Here is an 18,525-nt window from a genome sequence, read left to right on the forward strand (position 1 = left end):
CATGCAAAGCAACAAACATATTCTTTCAATAGCTCGATTAATTTAGCCTTACAATCGGCTTTCAAATTTTTGTTTATAAATGTCGGTCGAGTGACTGAACCATCTCCAATATCTATCTCTTCTAATGGATCAGCCGATGTAAAACCTTGTCCAAGTTTATCCATGTCATCCAACTCCTCTATAGACTCATACATATCGTCCTCACTGGACCGATATTTTACAAGACGTTTTTGTAACCACTCGGAATTAGGATCCATTTAAACATATCATACCTTGGAGCCGATTGCATTCAGTCGGCTTTAAAGACACGGGCACAAAACCATTCTTGGTCGCGCTGAGAAAATCAAACTCTGATAAGTCACGTCCCGTCAAGCAAGTAGCATTGGGATGTTGCCAATCCACCGATGCATCGGCCAAAGCAACACAGGCCGAGTTATCCGCATGAATGACTTCCACTTCATCATCAACCCACTGAATCAAAAACTGGTGCATAGTGGATGGCACGCACTGGTTTGCATGAACCCAATCACGGCCTAGTATAACGTTGTAGTTACCTTGCACCTCAGCGACAAAGAATGCAGTAGCCAAAGTTTTGCTTCCGACTGTAAGCTCCACATACATCACACCTTTGGCTTCAGTTCTCTCTTTGCCTTCAAACCCGTTGAGCACCATATTGGTCTTGATCAATTCTTCATCAGGCAAACCCAATTTCCTGAAGACCGAATAGGGCATAAGATTTACCACAGCACCACCATCAACAAGCATTCGACTGAGTGGTGATCCATTGATATGACCTCTGAGATACAACGGTTTCAAATGTGTTACTGGTTCTTTTGGCTTCTCGAATATTGCGTTTTTAGGGCCAAAATCCAGTTGAGCCACTTCCCCTTCCTCATCTACAGCACGAAACTCAGCAGGTAAGTAATATACCATATTGATATCCATACCTTCATGGACCGGTGTAGACTCATAGTCCAACATATCAGCCTCTTCTTCAAGTGGATCGACCGATTCTGAAATCTGGTCGAGTGAAGGAGAAGTAAGAAGTGTTGCAGACGATGTAATAGCTGTCGCATCGTCCTCCTTGGGTGGTGTAGGCACTTCTGTGATAGATGTAGAAGCTGATGTATCTTGTATTTGTTTAGGCCTCCACACTTGTTTTGCTGGAACCATGGGCCGAGTGTCATTGAACAACTTATCCCTTTGCTTCTCGGCCTCCTGCTCTGCCATCTCTTGACTCCTTAACCTCTGTAGTTTCCTCTTCTGTGTCTTTGTTAGCCCTGGAGGACACCACTTTGGTCGAGTGTATTTAGCATCTCTCACCTTTACTTGGCTGGTGCTTGCTTCATGGTCATTAGCCGAGTGCTTTGGCGCGATAGCAAGTATCGGCTCAGTCGAGTGGTTATGCAAAGTCGGCTGCTGTATGGGGAATGTTTCGGTGCCCAAGATAAGTGAGTCGACATCCATTTTCTCCTTGCCTTTTCCCGACTCAACTGCTGCAACACTTGGTGACTTAACACGCCATTCTTTTCGACTTTCCAGATGCATGAAATTTCCATTCGGGCGCACCTTTTTACTCAGATGGAATCCACTCGGATGGCGTCACTCTGATGGAATCCACTCGGATGGAACTCACTCGGATGGATTTCACTCGGATGAAATCTACCCATCCATATTTTTTCATTTGGATAGCTTCCACCTGGGTGCATTCTTACACTAGGATAGTTTCCACTCGGTCGCATATGTTGACCAGCCGACTGATAGTCACCAATGTTCAGTCGGCCATTATATGAGTAATCAAGTCGATTCCACACAGATTGCCTCTGCTCTTCTGAAAACTGTGCCCTTGGTCCACTCGGTTTCACATACTGACTGAATATATCATCTGATGGTGACCTTGGTCGTTTCAAGTATGATGGCCGGTTAGAGCTGGAACCAGCCGACTGATTAGCATATTTGGACAGCAACATATCAAAAGTTGGCTTGATCCGCTTGCGTTGCACTTTAGCTTCATTCCTCTTCCATTTGCCAACTTCTGGACTCTTGGGCTTGACAAATTTAACTCGAGTGTCCTGCTGCACCTGTGTTTGCCCCCCGAGTGTAGGATTCTTGATGGTGATCTTGATCACTTCCTTGCCATCGGGTTGCTTATCAAGCACAACATGTCTCCCCAAAACCTTGTCGCCCTCCTTGTCTTTCCTGGGCTCACCAACAATGACATTAGCTTTATTAGCAGATTCGGCTACCTCCGGCCGAATGAGCAGCTTCTTCCCTTCTAAATCCATGGTGTTCATTGGAAAGGGCTGTTTATCAACTTGCATCTCAGAAAAGTTCAATCGTCCGTCATTAATGGCCGATTGTATCTGTCGTCGAAAAACATTGCAATCGTTAGTAGCATGAGAAAAAGAATTATGATACTTGCAATAAGCACGCCGTTTCAGCTCTTCAAACGGCGGTAAAGTATGAGATATTCTAATAATCTTAGCCTGCAGCAAAGCATCAAATATTCTATCACACTTAGCAATGTTAAAAGTAAACTTCATATCTTCATCACGATTCTTATGAATCGGTTTCAGATCATTGCAAGTAAAGGGTTTGGCCTTAGATGGCCAAACAAATTCAGTAGCAAAAACATCACCCTCATCGTCCGAGTGATCACTATCATATTCCACCATATTCATCTTTGGACGATCGGCTTTGTACCTATGCACTTCTTTGAGATCTTTGCTTCGGCTTTCCTGAGCCAAAGCCCTTTGTAAGACTTGGTTAATATTTAAGAACTCATAGCCTTCTAGCTTTTCTCTAATGGGAGTTCTCAAACCACTCAGCACTAGGTCTGCCAAGTCTCTCTCGGTTATCACCAAACTAAAACATCGGTTTTTCGTTTCTCTGAATCTCTTGACGTAATCGGAGACCGATTCATCATGCTTCTGTTTAACCGATGTTAGATGTGACAACTTGAGTTCATTGTCGCCGCTGTAAAAGTGATCATGAAATTTCTGCTCTAGCTGCGACCAAACTCGAATGGAACCATGTGGTAAAGAAGAAAACCATGAAAATGCGGTACCAGTTAATGATAAAGGAAATAAACGCACTTTCAACTCATTTAGTGAACCTGCTTCACCTAATTGTGCCAAGTATTGACTAACATGCTCCCATGTGGTTTTTGTGCCCTCTCCATTGAACTTAACAAAATCTGGAATTTTATATCCTGGAGGGCACTGGATGGCATCAAAGTACTCGGGGTACGGCTTTTGGTAAATCCGATTCCGAGGTAACTCAACCCCAAAATTCTCTCGAAGCATCTTAGCCATCTCCTCTCTAAGATTAGCTAGACCATCATCCATAGTGGACGATGAAGCTTGTGGCAGTGGCATAGGAGGAGTATGGTTACTAGCTGTAGGTAGGAATTGTGGCAGGTATGTCGACCCATAATTTGCTAGTGGTCGAGTGGTTGTAGCTGTAGGTAAGGTTGGGTTCGGCGTTGCCACCGAACCTGGCATGCTCATAATAGGATTAATGGGTGCAGCCACAATCTGATTTGTTTGGGTAGGATAATAAGCCATCGGCACGGGAGGCGCCGATGCAATAGGTAAAGCCTGATTAGGGTTTCGCACACTAGCAGCTACACCATCATTACCACTAGTCGATTGAGATGTATTCTTCTGAGCATTAGTATTTTCTATGAAAGTTTGATAGACTAGATTGTTACCATCAGCAATACGACTTTCAATCTCAGCCCACTGCTCAGGAGAAAAGGTAGTACTCACAGAAGGTTTAACCTGCTCGGCTTGAAGAGGAGGGAACTTGATTTCTTCAATCGGAGTGATGTTGCCTTGGCGATCCTTCTTGAACTTTGCAAGGAACTCCTGCAAATCCTTCTCTTCGCGCGCCTTCTTGTACTCCTCATAGACTTGGCGATGATCAGCCGATATCTCATCAAGACTGGGCTTAATGATGTTATCAGCGTCTACCTCGGATGGCTTGGGAAGATCGGACATGGTGGATGATGATGATTGATCTTCGTTCCCCAGCGGAGTCGCCAAAAAGTGTGTTGACACACGAACACGTCACGTGTACCCTCGACGCCGGGGGTGATGCACCGCAGCTCACGTCGAAGGAGACCCGACCGACAGCGCGATACGCAAGACAGTCGACGGGCGCTTTTGCAGACCCGAAAACCCCACACCCCCGGGAGGGACCCCGTCAGGGAGTGCGGCGGCTATGGGCTGCCCTAGGTCGATTCGCTCGCCCCTAGAGCCTCGAGATTCGCAGCTCTCAAACACGAAGAACAGCGAAGAACGAGAGAGAAAAACGATGGAGAGATAAAACGTAGACTGAAAAAGTAGTATATTGATTTGTTCGATTGTGTGTTGTTCAATCGGCCGTCACCCCCAACATATATAAGAGGCGGCTGGACTTCCCGTACAAGTAAAGGATTCATCTAGGCTTTCCTTACAAGAAAAATTACATCAATTCGCGTCCTAGAGTCCTAGTTCTATTCCAACTCGGATTCAGTCTGAATCTGGCCCAAACTCTGTCTTCCTTCTTGCGCGGGCCGCCGAGCTTGCATATGATCTCCGATCAAGACGGCCCAAATATCAAACTTGTGCGCCTCGATGATACGAACAACTCTCATGTTGATTACTTTTTCAAATAAGGCCATCTTGAATACTCTTCGAGGTCATCTTTACCTTCCAGTCGGACTCGGTCTTGCAGTAGACTGGATCATCCGAGTCTCGTAGTGAACTTGTAGGCCATATACTATCTTTAATGATGATGACTCCAAAACCAAAGTTTACCGTCTTGATGATATGCATAACTTCTGTATTGAACACTTCTTCATCCGAGGTCATCTTGATAAACTTTCGGGCACATGTTCAGTTTCACTCGGATTCGAGCTCATCCACTCGGATATTAGAGACTTTCACTCGGACCATCCGACTCGACCTGTTCACTCGGAAAACAATCTTTCACTCGGATGACTATATTTTCACTCGGAAGACAAACTTTTACTCGATCGTTAGGTTTTCACTCGACCTTTTACTCGATCGGTAGGTTTTCACTCGACCTTTTACTCGATCGTTAGGTTTTCACTCGACCTTTTACTCGATCGGTAGGTTTTCACGAACTTTTACTCGATCGGTAGGTTTTCACTCGACCTTTTACTCGATCGGTAAGTTTTCACTCGACCTTTTACTCGATCGGTAGGTTTTCACTCGGATGGTAAAACTTTCCACTCGGATTTCCCGACTGAAAAGACATCCTGATCTTGATTTGCCTCTCTAGGTTGCATATGACCTCGGATTGAGACAAATTGTATATGAAAATCGATCGGCTCGACGAGACGAAACTTTTTCATGTTGAAAGTTTTTCCATTCAAGGCCATCCAGAAGGCCGAATTGCTCACGCATTGTATCAGACACTTATTAACATGTGTCTGGTGTTGAGCGTAATATTTTGGTCTTTGGTAGGGCTGGTCTGTATTGATTGTAACTTTTGCATACAAATTCGGATTGAGATGATTTATATATCAAAATTGATTGCTTCGACGAGACAAAGACAATTCCTTTAGAGTACTCCTTCATCCGAGGTCATCTCGAAGGCATGATCGGCCGAAAACCACTCGGAATATTGAATTCTGCCACTCGGAATATAATTTCGGCCCCTAAGATGGAGTCGGACGATGATAACCTAAACATCAAAGTTGTTCCACTCGGTGATGTGAAATTTTTCATGCTGAAAACCCTTTCACTCTGTATCTTGCCAAAATCAGGCGTCAACAATAAGTACAAGATTAGCCATGGACCAGATGATAAAACTAAGGGAGCTTAAGCGGGTAGCATCCGTACTACTAGTATAGATAGCCACTGGCATCATGATGAGGTGGTTCTTCACTTCCATTTCCATATTCTGCAACAACGAGATGGTTTTGATGCCGGGACAAAGCAAATATTAGTGAAGGTCTTTTTACGGCATTATAGGCCTGCTCATGGCCCACGTTTTGGCCCGAACATGGCAGCCTGGTGATAACACGCGAGCCCACGCTCTCTGCAGGCTTCCTTCGTCCAGGAAGCCCACAGGGAGCAGCACATTAAACACAGATCACTACCCTTGTTTAGTACCACATCGCTTGCTGAGAAGGTTGTAGCAGGAGAGGCAGCTATATAAACAAGGCAGGGTGCAACCTTGGAAGTTACTTACCTGGACGGGGTCGACGGCGGATCAAGAACAGTTGTGGCCTAGGCTAGTGGTCCACATTGCACTTGGTGGATGCGCTGGCATACCATCTCCCCAAGTGGGAGAGTGGACGTCATAATTTGTGGTAGAGGGGATACGCGTTTGTGCGGCCCCTGCCAAATTTAAAGTAAAAATTTGAATTTGAATTATTTTAACTTTAAAAATAAATTTTGAAGAGCCATTGGCTACACTGCCCTTTTGGTAATATTTTCTTTTACCTTCAATTATTCTTTAGTATTTCAAAGTTTGAATGGTAGTCTTCTCTTCCCCATTGAAATGTTGACGCTGCATTCACTGCACGCTTGATTATCTACATGCAGTTCAGATTTCCTTGCTTATCACCAGGACATGTAAGATTCAATAGGAGACAGCGCCCTAGCTAACATGTGAATTATTTCATCAAAGTGTTGCCTTCCAAGATAGATTATCCAAATAATCTCCCCGTGCAGTTGGGCCTTTTACTGGAACCTGAAAAAGGAAAACATTAGTACAACCAGAGTTCAGCTCAGCTCCTCCTTCCCCAGTAGTGATATAGGCACATCGGTGGGTTCACGCCATCTTTTATCTTATAGCCACAAGATCGTAGCTCTGCATCACACCGTAGTGATTGTCCTTATAGTATTGTTTGTCCTGCTGCAATCGTGGCTGCGTAGCTGACAACTTTTTTTTTTGGAGGAGGCGTAGCTGACAATTGATACTATTACAAGTGCATCGTTCATTTTCTTCAGGTACTTTTCCAGGAAATCCAGTTCTATGTTTTTTGTTTGGCATGAATGAATGAAGTGATTACCGGAGTATGATCGCAGCAGCTCAGTAGTGAGCATGTACCCTACAGCAACAATTAGCTAGTTACTTTAACAAGCCCAATGTATGTTTCATAAAATTTTCAACTGTTATTTCTTCACTTGCTCACACTAGGTGATTTTTTGGGTTCGTGGAAGGTCGTGAAGGATCGCCGGAAGAGGTCTCGGCCGGCGGCGGCTTCGTCGCCGGCGACCGATCGCGATGGGATCCAGGAGGCTCGTGCAGCTCGTTTGAAATCATTGTTGGGCCAAGATGGGCCTGACTTGGTTGATGTGGACCAGGGCGCAACTGATACTGGGCAAGTGGCCCAAGTAGCGACCCCGGATACCGAAATGAGCCCCTCGATCAATCCAAGTCGCGCTACTGGTTTTACCGAGGGGGCTCAGCACGTACGTGTTAGACTTCCTGATCGCGTTAGGGTTCGTGTGAGCGCTAGGCTTGGCTTCCCATCGATTGGGTCCGGCCGCGCTAGGCGAGTCTCTCCGGCGGGCGCTGCTCTGAAGCCCTTAACCAGCGCCGAAGGCATGGCGGGGCAAGGCCAACCGCCGCCGCCGCCGGCCAAGCCCCAGCACAAGCGCCTGCGGTGCAGCAGGAGGTGCTGCCTGCCGGTACAGTTGCTGGGCAGGGCGACTCTCATTTTGCCGGGCGGGGCGGAGCCCTTGTTGCCGGGCGCACGGCCACCCAAGCTGCAGGCCGAGGTGGTGCCCACGGTGCTGGGCGAGGGGGCGCACATGGCACTGGACGGGGCGGTGGCCCTGGTCGGGATGGTTTTGGCGGTGGTAATGCTAGATACAACCGCTATGGCCAGTGGGGTGACGACGGATATGATGCGTACGGCAAGGGTCTGCACCGTGGTTCTTCTTCGGGAGGTGGTCGTGGCTCTGCATGGAACAATGGCAATGGACCGGGGCGCGCCTTCCAAGGACCTCCTAGCAACTTCGTCGAGGGGGTGGCCGGCCCAATTAACTGGTCTAACCGAGGAGCTCACCGAGGTTTCCGTGGCGGGAGAGGAGGGGGGCGGCGCCTGCCTCCACTGCGGCCTCCTCCACCGCCTGTTGATCCAGCCATGGTGGCTAATGCCGTGCCTTCTGTCATGGGGCAGGCATCTGCAGCGCTTCCCGAGGCGGCTGTCGACGTGGTCTGGGCTTTGGCTGCTGTCAGTATTCCGGAGACCTGCACCGGAGTTGCTAAGGTTCCTGACGAGGTTGCTAAAAAGGGTCCGGATAAATGCAATGGTGAAAAGCTATCTAAGTGGGATATTAAGAAGAAGAAGCTATCGTGCTATAGATGTGGAGAGCCAGGACATTTTGTGGCAGAGTGTACCACAGAATTGTGTGATTACTGCTGTAGATCGCAGCATAAGTCTGGTGATTGTCCACTTCTTTCTGGCCCCAAGCCGGTGGTCACTATTTATGAAGTGTGTTGTCAGGAACTTATGTTTTTTGAGTCACCTGATGTGGTAGCTTCGACGCATGTGCAAGAGAGTTCTTTTCGCGTGATCGTCAAGGTTACTAATGGAAGTTTGTCTGAGGCACAGATTGTGCGACAGCTGCAGGATCTTGTTCCAGGTAATCACCAGTGGGACCTTGTCAAGTTGGAGACCCAGACTTACAAGGTTGATTTTCTCACTAAGGAGGACCAGCTACATATTTTCAAATGGGGCATGTGCAGAGTATAGAGTGCGAATATTGTCCTTACGTTTGATGAGTGGAAGGAGAAGGAGCCTGAGGGCACACCTTTGAAAAAGGTTTGGGTTCGTTTCTATGGTGCACCATGCAAATATATCAATCACTTCCTGGTAGCTTGGAGTTTGGGTTCTCTCATTGGGAAGACGGAACATGTGGACATGCCTTTCACTCGGGCACATGGTGCAGCGAGATTGCTTGTCAGTGTTGTCAGCTTGGAGTTTGTTCCGGATGTGGTCAAGTGGACACATGCCGGTGTCACATACGTTCTAGAGCTTGAGATTGAGCATACTCCGATCCTCAGGAGGGCGAGGGGGAGGACATCTAGGATATGGATACGACTGAGGGGGATGGGGCCCCCGATGATCAGAGTAAGGAGCCAGATAGCACATCACAGGAGACGACTAAGGGGCCGGAGTCGTGGTCTGATAAGATGGATAAGTCTGCTTCGGGACCGGCTAGCTCCTCGACTCCGATGAAATCTCTTCGGTTTGGGTCTTTTGATGCGCGTTCTGCGCCTAGTCGCCCTTGGAGTATCCGAGTGGAGATGGACGACCCGGCGGAACTTGAGTTACCGCCGGTGTTATCTTCTGGCTGTGTGTCATCGACGATACCTGCATCCCCGGGGACGGACTCCAGCACGATGGTAGGTCCATGGACAGAGTTTGGTCGGTCTACGGAGCTTTGCTGCGAGGACAGGGAGGATCATGGGTAGGAGCCCACCGATCCCCCACTGCCCTCGAGCGGGATGGTGATTCGCTGCAGATGAGGTGTCCGGTGACATCGAGCGACATTGTGGACATGCTTCACGTACCTGGCGGTGACGGTCCGGGAGGAGGGTGCGGGCAGGAGGCCCCCGCCCCTACTTCTCCCCTGCTGGACGCGCCGCGCACCGGAGGAGATGTCGGATCGGGAGGGGGGCGCGGGCAGGTGGCCGCCGCCCCTACCTCTCCCAGGCAGTCCCTGGAGGGGGCGGTCCTTGCTCAGGTCACCGGTGGTGGTTTTGGAGCGGGATCGCCGGGCGTGCCGAGCCCGGTGGCGGTGATGGCTGGGGAAGCTTCGTTGGTCCTGCCGACGCAGGGAAGCTCTCCGGCTGGTTCAGCTCAGTTGAGCCCTGTTGGGGGTCGGGTAGGAGGCCTTACCTCAAACGGGGTCACTCGGGACGACATCATCGCTTTTGGAGGGATACCAGACCCGGTTTCTGATGGTCGACGGATGAGTTGTCGCCTCCAGGATCAGCCTGATATTGATGACATGCAGCTCCGGTGCGCCATTGGGGCGGCCAAACTTTGTGATATTGAGGTCACTACGGTTATGTCAGTCAACACTTCCAATTCAATTTTGCATTTTTCTAATGAAGAGATTATTCATGACGCAAATCAGTTGGGAGTTTCTCTGGGTAGTAACGACATTGAGGTTTCTAAGTCCGTTAATGATCTATTGGATCTTGAAGCGGAGCGCATGATAACCCACAAGTGTAGGGGATCGCAACAACTTTCGAGGGTAAAGTATTCAACCCAAATTTATTGATTCGACACAAGGGGAGCAAAAGAATATTCTTGAGTATTAGCAGTTGAGTTGTCAATTCAACCACACCTGGATAACTTATTATCTGCAGCAAAGTATTTAGTAGCAAAAGTGGTATGATAATAATGGTAACAGTAACAAAAGTAAAGATAAATGTTTTTGGGTTTTTGTAGTAGTTGTAACAGTAGCAACGGAAAAGTAAATAAGCGAAGAACAATATATGAAAAGCTCGTAGGCAATGGATCAACGATGGATAATTATGCCGGATGCGATTCCTCATGTAATAGCTATAACATAGTGTGACATAGAACTAGCTCCAGTTCATCAATGTAATGTAGGCATGTATTCCGTAAATAGTCATACGTGCTTATGGAAAAGAACTTGCATGACATCTTTTGTCTTACCCTCCCATGGCAGCGGGGTCCTAACGGAAACTAAGGGATATTAAGGCCTCCTTTTAATAGAGAACCGGAACAAAGCATTAGCACATAGTGAATACATGAACTCCTCAAACTACGGTCATCACCGAGAAGTATCCCGATTATTGTCACTTCGGGGTTGTCGGATCATAACACATAATAGGTGACTATAGACTTGCAAGATAGGATCAAGAACACACATATATTCATGAAAACATAATAGGTTCAGATCTGAAATCATGGCACTCGGGCCCTAGTGACAAGCATTAAGCATAGCAAAGTCATAGCAACATCAATCTCAGAACATAGTGGATACTAGGGATCAAACCCTAACAAAACTAACTTGATTACATGGTAAATCTCATCCAACCCATCATCGTCCAGCAAGCCTGCGTTGGAATTACTCACGCACGGTGGTGAGCATCATGAAATTAGTGATGGAGGATGGTTGATGATGACGACGACGACGAATCCCCCTCTCCGGAGCCCCGAACGAACTCCAGGTCAGCCCTCCCAAGAGAGATTAGGGCTTGGCGGCGGCTCCGTGTCGTAAAACGCGATGAAACTTTCTCCCTGATTTTTTTCTCCCCGAACGTGAATATATGGAGTTGGAGTTGAGGTCGGTGGAGGTCCAGGGGCCCCACGAGATAGGAGGGCGCGCCCTAGGGGAGGGCGCCCCCTGTCTCGTGGACAGCCTGTGGGCCCCCTGGTATTGATTCTTTCGCCAAAAATTCTTATTAATTCCAAAAAGTGCCTCCGTGGATTTTCAGGACATTCTGAGAGCTTTTCTTTTCTACACATAAAACAACATCATGGCAGTTCTGCTGAAAACAGCGTCAGTCCGGGTTAGTTTCATTCAAATCATGCAAGTTAGAGTCCAAAACAAGGGCAAAAGTGTTTGGAAAAGTAGATACGTTGGAGACGTATCAACTCCCCCAAGCTTAAACCTTTGCTTGTCCTCAAGCAATTCAGTTGATAAACTGAAAGTGATAAAGAAAAACTTTTACAAACTCTGTTTGCTCTTGTTGTTGTAACATGAAAAGCCAACATTCATGTCGGGGATATACCCCGCGGTATAAACCGCCGGATGTATGACCCGGCTAGAGTTTGGTGATTCACCGGCGACCCACTTGGACCTGGCAGTTTAAGATTCATTAGTAATCCGGCAGGCGAGTCAGAGGAGCGACAAGACCCGGTGGCTCAATGGGCGGTTTATGGAAGGCCGGATCACGCTATGGTGGGCCGGTTTAAGAGGAAGACATAAGGAGTACTCTACTACAAAGGAAGCAAGACTAGGACTCCACTTGTAATAGAGTAATCCTAATCCAACTAGGACTAGTCATGTAAACCGCCCCTTCAACATATATAAGGAGGGGCAGGGCTCCCTAAAGAGGGACAAGCAAGAAACAATCTCTAGGGCTAGACACAACTAGAGGAGAGCCGGTTTACGGTGACTCCCTCGTGATGATAATGAGATCTAGCCTCAAACAGCATGTAGGGTTTTTACCGGATGATGTTTCCCGGGGCCCGAAGCTGTCTAAATCCTTGTCTTGTGTTGCGTCTCTCGATTCCGCTCAACCCCTCTCATGCTACCACATAGATGCGGTGGCCTCGCGACTAAGTCCTCACACTAAGGACATCTGACGTGTTAATTCCACGACAGTTGGCACCCACCGTGGGGCTCGCGCACGGTGGTGTTGAGTTCTTGGAGGGCGCTATCCCAGGGATCGAGAAGCTCCGCCCAGCTTATTGAAGAAGTTCCGGTCAGCTTGTTGGAGAGTTCCAGCTGGCTCGCCGAAAAAGTTCCGACCGCCTCGATGAAAGGTTCCATCTAAATCGCCGAAAGAGTTCCGACCGCCTCAACGAAAGGTTCCGTTTGAATCGGCGAAAAGTTCCGACCGCCTCGACGAAAGGTTCCGTCCGAATCGGCAAAAAAGTTCCAACCGCCTCGGCGAAAGGTTCTGTCCGAATCGCCCAAGAGTTCCAGCCGAATCACCAAAAGGTTCCGTCTGAGTCGCCAGAGGGTTCCAACTTAGGTTAAAAAAAAGTTCCGGCCGGATTATCAAAAAGTTCCGGGTCCAGAAGTTCCGGCTCAAAAAGTCCCGGCTAGATTATCCAGAGGATCCGGATCAAAAAGTTCCGGATTATCAAAAAGTTTTGGTTCAGGGTCATCTATTGTTACTGGCAGTAATAATATGCCCATCCATGACTGGCGTTCAGATGCATCAGGTGATATTTGTCTAACTTTATTTTATTAACATATATTATTTTTTGTCAAAGAACAGTTTATCTTTGTCTTGGTCAGCAACATTGTTGATGCAGGACAATTGTTCACTACATCAAATCGACGTGGTTAACTCGCCCGTCCGCGCCGGTTTACAACACCGCGTCCGGTTCATCTGTTTGAGCCACCTCTGATGCGGAGGTCGTCTTTTCCGTCCGTCTCTCACGGCCTGGTCTACATCAACATACCGAGTCGCACCTGTCGGCATGAGTTGATTATTGAGTATGAGCAAGTCACAGCTTGGGTAGCCCGGTTTTTTTCAACAAATTGGAAGCAAATTATCATATACTATCGATCGCCATCTGCACTGGGTGGCTTAATGGGCAGGCGCACAAGTCGACGCCACTACAGTTTGGTTAACTTCAAATCGCCAGTTGGAAGGAACCATTGGCCGAGTTGCTGACACGGCTCATACGGGATCATTCATAACCCGCTGCAGTCACCTCAACCTTCTGTGGATTCACATCGTGCTATCAACACCAATGATATACAAGTTATGCTGATTTATATCACGGTCAAATATGGAAGAGTCTCAAGCCAACTCCTCGAGTCATCTTTGAGACTCGGGGGCTACGATGACATGACTCAATAAATCTTGCCAGTTTCAGCAAATTTAAGAACCCTAGGATGATGGAGGAAAAGATAACCCGGTCCCAAAGGCTACTACCATATTGATGAAAGTATAAAGGCCGTCAGAAAATTTCCGGTTCAAAACGAAGAATGCCGGTTTAAAATCTGGTTCAAGGGAAATCTATTCTCCTGCAAAACTTTGAAGCTCTCAAATTCGCTTTAAGAATTTCCGGTTCAAAAAGGAATTAACTTCTCGCAAGTTCGAGTTTAAAGGCCGTCAGAAAAATTCCGGCTGAAAATGAAGATTCCGGTTCAAAATCCGGTTCAAGACACATCTCTCTCTTATAAAGCATGGAAGCTGTCAATATCCGGTTCAAAATCCCGGTTTAAGAAGAATTTATCTCTTGCAAAAAGTTAAAGGTTGCCGAAGAGGACCTGTTGCCATGATGCACGGTTCAAACATGGGTATCCCGCCTTATTGACTTATCATATTATTGGTTACATGGGGGCTTCAGCTAGCAAAGCGGAGTTCTGTCCATTAATCCAGCTATCACGCCACAACAAAGCTTGGGAGCTTCACACCCAAGGGGCCAAAGAGAGTCTTGTTGCTATGCATAGCTCAAACATAGGCACCCATTGAGCACAGCTCACAAAGTTACTTGGGGGCTCTTTGTGTAAAGTAACAAAGAGTTTGAAAGGACCCTTGTAATTGGGTATCGACCCACGGCTTGGAAGCCTGGTGTATTCACCTAAAACCCCGGGTTAACCTGCCTTCATCAAGTAAGCCACTCCTATCCAGGTAACCCTGGCATGACCCGCCAAACGTTTGACAAGTTACTCTTATACAGACCCTGAACTTGTCAAAGTTAAAACGACGATTGGTTAGTTGGAGGCTCATCTTAAAAGGCTTTGCAAAAATGGTTTAACTCAGCGGCCTGGCAGCCCATGAAAAGCCTTGAATTTGGGCCTGCCAGCCCTTGAAAAGCCTCGACTATAAGTTTTTTCATTTGCTTTTTGTCAAAGGTTTTTCTCCTCTGATAAGGTTTTAAGGTAAACCGACGTCCATTGACCCGGCCTGACTATAAGTCATTTCATCAATCCGGCGTTTCTTAACCCGGCACAAGCTGTCAACTATCAGTTGTTAGTACAAACTCAGTTGTAAACCGGAGTTTTCTTAGCCCAGTCTGGCGTTGACTATAAGTCGCCAGGATGATTATCCGGTGTTTATTACAACCCGGCACGGTTTTATTACAAACCGGCAAAATATGAGGGGAGTTATCATACTCAAGATTTGGGTTATCACCCTTACTACAAAAAGTTGGCAAACTAACGATGTGATTCAATGTCACAGGTATGATATATTTCATATTTGATTATTCTTAAGTGCGGCCTTGGTTATAAACCCGGGTTATATGTTGGGCATTATGACCCGTCCGGCGGTAAACCGCCAGGACACTTTAAACTTGTTGTATGAAAAAACAGGTTGAATAAAGCCTAATTGTAAATCACTGGTGTTTATTAACCCGGCCTGGCTTTAAGACGGTAAGTCGCCAGTATATGATGAGAAATTATCCGGTGTTTTGTTAACCCGGTCTGGCTTTGGACTATAAGTCGCCAATATATATTTGGATTGCGCCATTGGAATGATGCGCTCATAAATCATTGGATTATATTGTTCAAATCTTCAAATAGCCAACATGGCTGGATTTTCTTATGGTTATCAATAACCAGTATTATGATCAAGGTTTTCAAAGTCGCTTTAGCGCAATAGTTATCATATTATCAATGGATATGATTTATTCTACAATTGAAGGAATAGTCCCGAGTCGCTGCAGGCTTACAACCCGGCACTTGGGGGCTACATTATTCAAGTTGAGATTACATCAAATATGCAAGTCTCATGTCGTTGCAAGCATGCACCATGACACTTGGGGGCTAATGCAAAGTCATTTTTGTTCATCTTATTGAAGACCCGACTCATCACATTATAATGAGCCGGCCCTTGGGGGATACCAATTGCTCCTGTCAACAATTAAAGGTACAAAGCTTTTTATTCATTATATTGAAGGGTCCACTGCTCAGTTGGTAAAGCACAAGGCTCTTAACCTTGCGAACATGGATTCAAGTCCCATGATGGGGGTTACATCATATGATGTTATTTTCATTGAAGTATATATCAAGTCCCAGCTCAATATTATCTTACTGAGCCGGCCCTTGGGGGCTACACATCATTGCCCAAATCTACATGATTATACCTACAAAGTCCCTGCTCATTATTGCATAATGACCCGACCCTTGGGGGCTACACTGGTTGAAGTTTTTATGAGTAAGACAATTACAAGTCCCAGGTTGCTGCAAGCATGACAACTCGGCACTTGGGAGCTACATAATATGGAGTATTCAGTTTTTACTAAGTGACTGGGATGAACAACATGGATTTCTTCTTAAGTGGCAGTATTTATATTGAAGCAAGTCTTAAGCCATCACTTTGTTCTTCTCAAGACTTGGGGGCTACAGGTATTATATTATTATCGAAGAACTATTTTCAAATTCTCTGTTTGAGCAAACCGGATTGACCCGGCGTCACCAATCATTACGAACCTGTGTCTGCAAACCGGCGTCATCAATAATCATGAACCGGCGTTGGCAACAATCATGAACCGGTGTTGGCAACAATCATGACCCAGAATTATCAGTTTTTATAACCCGACAATGGTGGTAATCATAAACCGGCAAGTTTTACATCTTCAACCCAGCTGGATATCAGTTGAATATTTCAGAGACTAATATTTTTGTCAAGTCAGAGCATTGAAGGTCGATTCAAATGGATTCTTTATTTACAAAATATCTTCTGCAAGCAAATTGATTATGAAGATGGTTATTAACTTGGATTTTTAGAAGGAAGAAATGTCAAGGATTTAAGGATGATCAAGTGCCGGTTTACAAGAATATTTAAACCGGAGCACAACCCGACAAATTTGTTCTTGTGTTTATGTTGTAGATCAGTTTAACATGGATGAATCCAAATTAAACTGGGGGCTAATGTCGGGGATATACCCCGCAGTATAAACCGCCGGATGTATGACCCGGCTAGAGTTTGGCGATTCACTGGCGACCCACTTGGACCTGGCGGTTTAAGATTCATTAGTAATCCGGCAGGCGGGTCAGAGGAGCGACAAGACCCGATGGCCCAACGGGTGGTTTATGGAAGGCCGAATCACGCTATGGTGGGCCAGTTTAAGAGGAAGACATAAGGAGTACTCTACTACAAAGGAAGCAAGACTAGGACTCCACTTGTAATAGAGTAATCATAATCCAACTAGAACTAGTCATGTAAACCGCCCCTTCAACATATATAAGGAGGGGCAGGGCTCCCCAAAGAGGGACAAGCAAGAAACAATCTCTAGGGCTAGACACAACTAGAGGAGAGCCAGTTTACGGCGACTCCCTCGTGATGATAATGAGATCTAGCCTCAAACAACATGTAGGGTTTTTACCGGATGATGTTTCCCGGGGCCTGAAGCTGTCTAAACCCTTGTCTTGTGTTGGGTCTCTCGACTCCGCTCAACCCCTCTCAAGCTCACATAGATGCGTTGGCCTCGCGACTAAGTCCTCACACTAAGGACATCCGACGTGTTAATTCCACGACAATTCAAGTTTCAGCAAATATTATGAACTAACCATACTAACAATAACACATAGGTCTCACAATTACTCATATCAATAGCATAATCAGCTAACGAGCCATAATAATAAAACTCGGATGACAACACTTTCTCAAAACAATCATAACATGATATAACAAAATGGTATCTCGCTAGCCCTTTCTGAGAGCGCAAAACATAAATGCAGAGCACCTTTAAAGATCAAGGACTGACTAAACATTGTAATTCATGGTAAAAGAGATCCAGTCAAGTCATACCCAATATAAACCAATAGTAATGAATGCAAATGACAGTGTGCTCTCCAGCGGGTGCTTTTTAATAAGAGGGATGATGACTCAACATAAAAGTAAATAGATAGGCCCTTCGCAGAGGGAAGCAGGGGTTTGTAGAGGTGCCAGAGCTCGATTTTAAAATAGAGATTGAATAACATTTTGAGCGGCATACTTTCACTGTCATTGCAACAACTATGATATGGCTGTATCTTCCATACTAAATGCATTATAGGCAGTTCCCAAACAGAATGGTAAAGGTTTATACTCCCCCAACCACCAACAAGCATCAATCCATGGCTTGCTCGAAACAACGAGTGCCTCTAACATACAACAACCCTGGGGGAGTTTTGTTTAATTATTTTGATTTGCTTTGATCTTTTTGGATCTTGGGACTGGGCATCCCGGCTACCGGCCCTTTCTCGTGAATGAGGAGCGGAGTCCACTCCTCTTGAGAATAACCCACCTAGCATGGAAGATATAGGCAGCTCTAGTTGTAACATGAGTTGCTCGAGAATACAAAACAGAATTTCATTTGAAGGTTGGGAGTTTGGCACATACAAATTTACTTGGAACGGCAGGTAAATACCGCATATAGGAAGATATAGTGGACTCATATGGAACAACTTTGGGGTTTAAGGAGTTTGGATGCACAAGCAGTATTCCCGCTTAGTACAGGTGAATGCTAGCAAAAGACTGGGAAGGGACCAACTGAGAGAGCGACAACCATCATGAACATGCATTAAAATTAATTCACACCGAATACAAGCATGAGTAGGATATAATCCACCATGAACATAAATATCATGAAGGCTATGTTGATTTGATTCAACTACATGCGTGAACATGTGCCAAGTCGAGTCACTTAATACATTCAAAGGAGGATACCATCCCATCATATCACATCATAATCATTCTAATAGCATGTTGGCACGCAAGGTAAACCATTATAACTCATAGCTAATCAAGCATGGCACAAGCAACTATAATCTCTAAATGTCATTGCAAATATGTTTACTTCATAATAAGCTGACTCAGGAACGATGAATCATCATATTTACA

The 18,525-nt window shown here is 46.1% G+C and overlaps 1 non-coding gene across 1 annotated transcript; it reads left to right on the plus strand.

Annotated features, from left to right (window-relative positions):
* The first annotated feature begins 6,196 nt into the window (after positions 1-6,196).
* On the plus strand, positions 6,197-6,357 carry LOC123047679 (U1 spliceosomal RNA). The gene has a single exon (XR_006423072.1). It is a non-coding gene; the product is annotated as a U1 spliceosomal RNA (small nuclear RNA).
* The last annotated feature ends 12,168 nt before the right edge of the window (positions 6,358-18,525 follow it).

The sequence above is a fragment of the Triticum aestivum genome, chromosome 2B, assembly GCF_018294505.1.
Source record: "Triticum aestivum cultivar Chinese Spring chromosome 2B, IWGSC CS RefSeq v2.1, whole genome shotgun sequence".
NCBI classification, from domain to species: Eukaryota; Viridiplantae; Streptophyta; class Magnoliopsida; order Poales; family Poaceae; genus Triticum; species Triticum aestivum.